The 6,708-nt window shown below is 40.8% G+C and overlaps 1 long non-coding RNA gene across 2 annotated transcripts in view; it reads right to left on the reverse strand.

The window, feature by feature from the left end:
* Positions 1 to 1,709: 1,709 nt before the first annotated feature.
* The window catches only part of LOC108541702 (uncharacterized), an 11,691-nt gene continuing 6,692 nt past the window's right edge, over positions 1,710 to 6,708 (reverse strand). For both annotated transcript variants that reach the window (XR_001889036.1, XR_001889034.1), the window contains exons 2-3: positions 2,735 to 2,879; positions 1,710 to 1,815 (exon numbers count right to left, since the gene is read on the reverse strand). This is a non-coding gene — a long non-coding RNA (uncharacterized LOC108541702). The remainder of the gene's footprint in view (positions 1,816 to 2,734; positions 2,880 to 6,708) is intronic.

Genomic DNA, 6,708 nt, shown 5'->3' on the forward strand with positions numbered 1-6,708 from the left:
GAAGTATACAATACATTATTATTGACTATAGGTACAAGGTTGTACAACAGCTCCCCAGAGCTGATTTATTTTGCTTGACTGAGACACAATGCTCATTGTTAGTGATTCCCCATTTCCTCTTCCTCCCAGCCCTGGCTGCCACCATTTTATGATTCTATTAATTTGAATCATAGATACTTCATCTTAGATATTTCATATAAGTGGAGTCATGCAATATTTGCCTTTCAGTGACTGACTTATTTCACTTAGTATAATGTCCTCAAGGTTCATCTATACTGTTACACATTGCCAAATTTCCTTTTTAAGGCTGAATAATATTCCATTGTATGTATGTACCACATTTTCTTTTTATCCAGTCATCTGTTGATGGACATTTAAGTTGTTTTCACATCTTGGCTATTGTGAATAGCGCTGCAATGAACATGGGTATACTAATATCATTTTGGGATTCTAATTTCAATTCTTTTGGATAAATATCCAGAAGTGGGATTGCTGGATCATATGGTAGTTCTATTTTTAATTTTCTTAGGAACTTTCACACTGTTTTCCATAGTGGCTGCACCATTTTGCATTCCTACCAAGAGTATATGAGGGTTCCAGTTTCCTCCACATCCTTACCAGCACTTGTTATCTTTATATATATAACAGCCATCCTAGCAGGTGTGAGGTGGTATCTCATTATAGTTTGATTTGCATTTCTCTGATGATTAGTGATGTTGAACATTTTCATATGCCTGTTGGCTATTTGTATGTCTTCTTTGGAGAAATGTCTATTCCAGTCCTTAGCCTATTTTTAAAATTAGGGGTTAGTTTTTTGTTTTTTGTTTTTTTAATTATTACTATTGAATGTAGGAGTTTCTTATAATGAAGTTCTAAATCTCAGAGTGAATATTTCTCATAGCAACCCCCTCTTCTCCATTCCCACTTCTGTTCCCTTTGTCTAGTGCACATTATCCATCTCGACACTGAAGTACTGAATGGTTTTTTTTTTTTTTCTTTTTTAGATGAGGCTTTTGTCATGTTGGCTGGGCTGGTTTTCAACTCATGGCCTCAAGTGGTCCACCCACCTCAGCCTTCTAAAGTGCTAGGATTATAGGCATGAACTACCACACTGGCTTTCTGAATGGCTTCTGAATGGAAACAAAACCTGAAACATGGATTCTACTATAAATAGTTCATTTGAGAGGTGATCTCAGGAAACCCTGGGAGCTGATTCAGGGAGCAGGACAGGGAAATGAAAGAAGTCAATAAAGGACGTGTTCCTAAGCACTGCAGAGCTCCATGCCACTGAGAAACTCCATGGGAGCTCCACCTCACTGAGAAACTCTAAGACACAGAGTAGAATCCAACTTAGAGTTATCCCAACCAACAGGCAAGGAAGCTGGGGTGTTTACCCATCAATGCTCCCATTCGTCATTGTTTGAGGGCTGATCTCAGGGACATCAACTACCCAGCACATCTGGCCTGCACTCCTGCACTGTGTATGGGCTGTGCATGCTGCCAAGCCAGAGCACAGAGGGTCGCAGGCCTCGGGAGTGTGGGGTGCATACTAATTGGATGTGGGTGGGGCACTGACAGCACCACTGCATTGCCTCCCTTCTCCCTTTCCCAACAGAGGCCTGGGATAACTTTCCGAAGTGCAAATCTGATTATGACACTCCCCTAGTCAATTAAAGCATATGTGGATGATGCTAAAGACCTACCTTGCTTATTTCGCCTGATGCAGGTGACTGGAGTGGTGCCAAGCCATCTGACCCTGGGCACCTTTGGCATACCTTCTGCAGGTGGTCAAAGCTTGGACTGGATTTTCAGTAACTGTGAATTAAATGAATAGATAGCTTTATTCATATATTTATAATTAAAACCTGTTTATTTACAGAACAGGTTGGGAAGGCAAGAGATAAACGATCGCCTGTGGTTTGGGGCCCAATGGTGCAACCCCTCTCCTCTCAACAGCTTTGCTGACCCCTTCTCGACAGTGCAGAGCCTCTCCCCTGTGCTTCTGTCACTGCACCAAAGCCACTCGTGGCAGCACTTTGTTCTTCTTTATGCAGTCACATTATCTGGGAATCTCAATGTGATTTACAAGCTTACATAACTTCCCAAATGAGTCAGCATGCTCATCAAGAAGGCAGCATGGTGTCGTGGAAAGAACAGGGCATTTGGTGCCAGATAGAACAAGTTCAATTCCTGCATCTGCCACTTCCTAACTGTGTCTAGACAAGTTATTCTACCTCCCCCAGCCTGTTTCTTCCTCTAACAAATGGAGATGAGAATATCTACCTAGGAGTGTTATTATAAGCATGAAGGGAGGTAAGAAACACTCAAGAGTGCGATCAGCATTTGCTTCTCTCTTCCTATATCCTGATTTACACATCTAGCAGCAAATTCTTGAAACTTACTGACGTGTAGTGAGTAGAAAATGCTGATTTATCTTTGTCTGCTTTTAGCACCAGTGAATTTTCGATGAAAGTTTAAATCACTTATTTGTAAAGGAAAAATTGGTCTTGCTCTACTCTGGGCAAAGCAGGCACAGTGCGTGTGAAATAAATCAGCACCAGAAAGGGATGTGGTGCTCTAGGTAGGGCAGTGCAGGCACAGCCTGGCTCAGGTATGGCTGAGCCAAAGATCACTGGCTTTCAGAGGAAACTTTGGGAGCATGCAGTAAGACAGACAGCCTGAAAAACAAAATGTCCAGGAGAGGATGTGGGATCCAATCCAAATAGCTGCTTACCACAGTGGGGAGCGATTAGGAATGGTGTTGCAGAATGCCTTTCACCAGACAAAGCAGTAGCATATGAATGAGGATGTTGCTGTGCTGGTCAGGGCTGGGGATAGTTCTGGAACTGTTTTTCCCAAGCGGTTAAAACAAATACAAGCTTAAAAAAAATAAATAAAATCCCTGGTTAGCAAATAAGTACTGCTACAAATGTTCTTCCCTGCCCGTCACAACATTATTAGGGCAGGAGTAGCAGACAAGCTCATTTCCAGGATCTTTACCGCCAGCATAATACATAGCCTGCAGTCAGCTGGGGGCAGCAGAGAGAATATTTATAATTTAGAGGTGATCAGTTGGCATGTCCACGGAGCAGAGAGGTAGCTAAAAAAAAAAGCAAGAGCCAGTCTTTAAACTCAGACACTCCAGAACGTTAGAGCTGGAAAGGATCTTTCAGATCATCTAGCTGTTCTGGTGATTTTTATATACTAACAACAGCAGAACATTTCTTTTAAATAAAATCTTATGCAGACTCTACCCTTTAAAACAAATGAAAGGAGAGCTGCTCTGAGTAGGGGAGGTAGGGAGACAAGGGGGCAGTGTGGTTCTGGGACGGCAGCCTCTGAGCCTTCACTGTAGGTCTCCAGTGGTAGCCCAGAAATATGTCCTGGAAATCCTGAGGCCCACTGACCACAGCTTAGAAACCCTCATCCAGTCTTAGGCTCACAGAGGGCACGTGACTGGTCAAGGGTCACTCGGCAGAACTGGAACTAGAGCGCAAACCTCTTGATTTTAAGTTCCTTGTTCTCCACTAAAAACCATCTCTCCTTCAAAAAAAAAAAAAGTATCTGTAAAGGTAAAGTTACCTCATGACATAGCTTATTAAGGTAAACAAGAAAGCCAGAGGCATGTGAGTGTAAACACTGGCTTTGAAAAGGATCCAATTCTATCTTCTCTGCTGGACCCCAGGGCAGCTTCTTATTACATTTATTTTTAAGACTTTTAGCATAGAAGTCACAAAATCCAAGGAGATTTACTAAATTAACAGTCACTTAAGCCAGGACGAGTCTAACCAGTTTGTACCTGTTAGAAAACAAAAACTTAAAATAACAGCTTAGTATCAGAAAAAAATTCTTTTGACTACATTGGCACAATAATATAGGAATGTGAAATGCACAGCAGATGAAGGGGCCAAACCAGGGCTCTCAGGCGGTGGAACACATGGCATTTCAGACTCTTGCCTCCATTTACCGTTTGTGAGAACTCAGGCAAGTCACAACCTCTCTGGACCTCAATGTTTTCAATCTATAAAATGATTAAATCATTAAGGCTATTAAAGGACAGTATGCAACAGAACTCTGACATAGAACTTCCCAGTGAGCAGGGTCAGATGGTGCTGTGCCTAATTAACATGCAGCAAAAGTCTCTGTGCCCAAGGCCGAGGGCCTGGTAGTGCAATTAATACAGAAGAGAAAGAAGGAGAGGGAGGAGGGAAGCAGGCAGAGAGGAAAGCAGAGCCTCTCCTTTCATGCTTCAGAGGACAGGACTTTGGTCAGCAGCATCCTGCACATTTATGTGAAGACTATTACCTGGAAGTCCTCTAAATGGCAAGATAAATGACATGTGCATACGATGAAAAGTCAGTAAGGACATACACCAAAATGCCAACAGTGTTTTTACTGGGTTAAATGTTTATGAATATCCTTTGCTTTCTTCCTTTCTTCCCTTCCTTCCTTCTTTCTTTCTTTCTTTCTTTTTCTTTCTTTCCTTCTTTCTCTTTCTTTCTTATTTCTTTCTTTCTTTCTCTCTTTCTTTTTCTTTCTCTTTCTTTCTTCCTTCCTTCCTTCCTCCCTCCCTTTTTCCTTCCTTCCTTCTTCCTTTTTCCTTCCTTCCTTCCTTCTTCCTTCCTTCCTCTCATCCTTCCTTCTTGCCTTTCTCCTGTGTTTCCTACTTTTGTACCTTACCTATGTATTGTTTGTGTTTCTCCCACCAGAAGGTAAGCTCCATGAGTGTAGGAATTTTTGTTTCTCTTGTTTACGGCTGTATTCCCAGTGCCTAAAACAGTGCCTGGCATTTGGTAGGCACTCAATAAACATTTGTTGAGTAATGAATAATGTGCAATTTAAAAGTGAGAATTGTTTTAAATTGCAGGCAACACAAATTATGTCTTAAAGCAGTAGTTTTCAATCTTTTTGGACTACAGCCCACGGTAAAAAATATTTTTAAAATTGTGACATCACAGTACATAAATTCACACACAAATATGACATATATAACAAAGATTTCACAAATACTGATTATTATAACTTGTGGCATACTTTGATATTTTAAAATCACTTCTATTTCCATTTTTGAAATACTAAATTTATTTGAAGACTCACTAATAAGTTATGATCTGCAGTTTAAAAATCACTTCCATTGAAAGAGCAGCCACCTGGAAGGCCAGGCATGGTTGCCTTGTAGGGGAGGACATGGGCTACAATCTTCCATCTGTTTGCACCTAATCTTTGGAAGATCAAGAGCTTGAACCTAGCAAGGGCAGGTGAAGTGAAGTTGTCCATGGTTAACTGTGTTTCCTAGCTATTCTTCAAAAAGACATTGTGTCTCAGAACCTTGAGTAGAATCATTTAGACAACTCCATCACTGTACAAGAAGAAACTGAGGATTGGGAAAGGAAAAAGGCTTCCTACCACATCCTACATGTGTGAACTTAACGTCCCTTAAAACCAATATTCTAGTCAAATCCACCCCTGAACATGAAGTAGAGGCAAAGAAAACTGGGGCAGGAATCAGAGATTCCAATTCTGACACCAACTAACTGTATGATTTGGCCAACCTGCTTTGAACCTCAGTTTCCTTATCTGTAAAATGAGAAATTGGCTATAATGCTATTCAAGACAAGTGCCAGCCCTAAAAATTGGTATTCTAAAAGTAAGACAAACAAGAGTAACAATTGTTGCCAAGCACCTATGATGTACCAGACAATGAGCTAAGTGTTTTACATATAGCATCTCACTAAACCTCCCAACAATTCTGGGAGAATAGGGTTATTAGCCCTCACAGAGGAGGAAACTGAGGGTCAGGGAGGTTAAATAAATCAGCAGGTAACAGGGTTAGTCTCTAATTGGGGTCTCTCTGATGTCAACCCCCATGTTCTCAACTACAGCACATACTGTTCCCTAATGGAGTTGCTTTGGGGTTTCCATTTCAAACCCCTGACACATTTGGTCTCCCTTTAAGCTAGGAATGTTCAATTAAAGATAGTAGTAAGTGGTAGCAAATGATAAAACGATACCAAGGGGGTATATATAAGGAGAAAGGAAGCAATACTATTTTAATACAATATTCGAAGCATTTTGTTTATGGTATTCAATTTAATCCTTACAACAACCTTCAAATTTGTTTTTGTTTTTGTTTTCATTTTACAGATGTAAACACAGAAAGGTTTAGTAACCTTTTTTTTTCTTTTTTGAGACAGAGTCTCACTCTGTTGCCCAAACTGGAGTACAGTGGCGCGATCTTGGCTCACTACAATCTCCACCTCCTGGGCTCAAGCATTCTCCAGCATCAGCCTCCCGAGTAGTTGGGATTATAGGTGCCCACCACCATGCCCAGCTAATTTTTGTATTTTTAGTAGAGACGGAGTTTCACCATGTTGGCCAGGCTGGTCTCAAACTCCTGACCTCAGGTGATCCGCTCACTTTAGGCTCCCAAAGTACTGGGATTATAGGCATGAGCCACGGCACCCAGCAGGTTTAGTAACCTTTTAAAGATAACAGGTATTTAGTGTAGCTGTGGGACTGTAAGCTCTCTGAGGATACAGACTGTCTTTCTCATTTGTGCTTTTATTGTCAATGCCTAGAAGAGTGCCTTGTACATTGTAGGTGATCAATACAGACTTACTAAAGGCATAACTGAAGGAAGTAACCAGGTTTTATTTTTTTATTTTTATTTATTTATTATTTATTTATTTATTTATTTATTTTTTTGAG

Source organism: Rhinopithecus bieti, unplaced genomic scaffold (genome assembly GCF_001698545.2).
Source record: "Rhinopithecus bieti isolate Rb0 unplaced genomic scaffold, ASM169854v2 scaffold_759, whole genome shotgun sequence".
NCBI classification, from domain to species: Eukaryota; Metazoa; Chordata; class Mammalia; order Primates; family Cercopithecidae; genus Rhinopithecus; species Rhinopithecus bieti.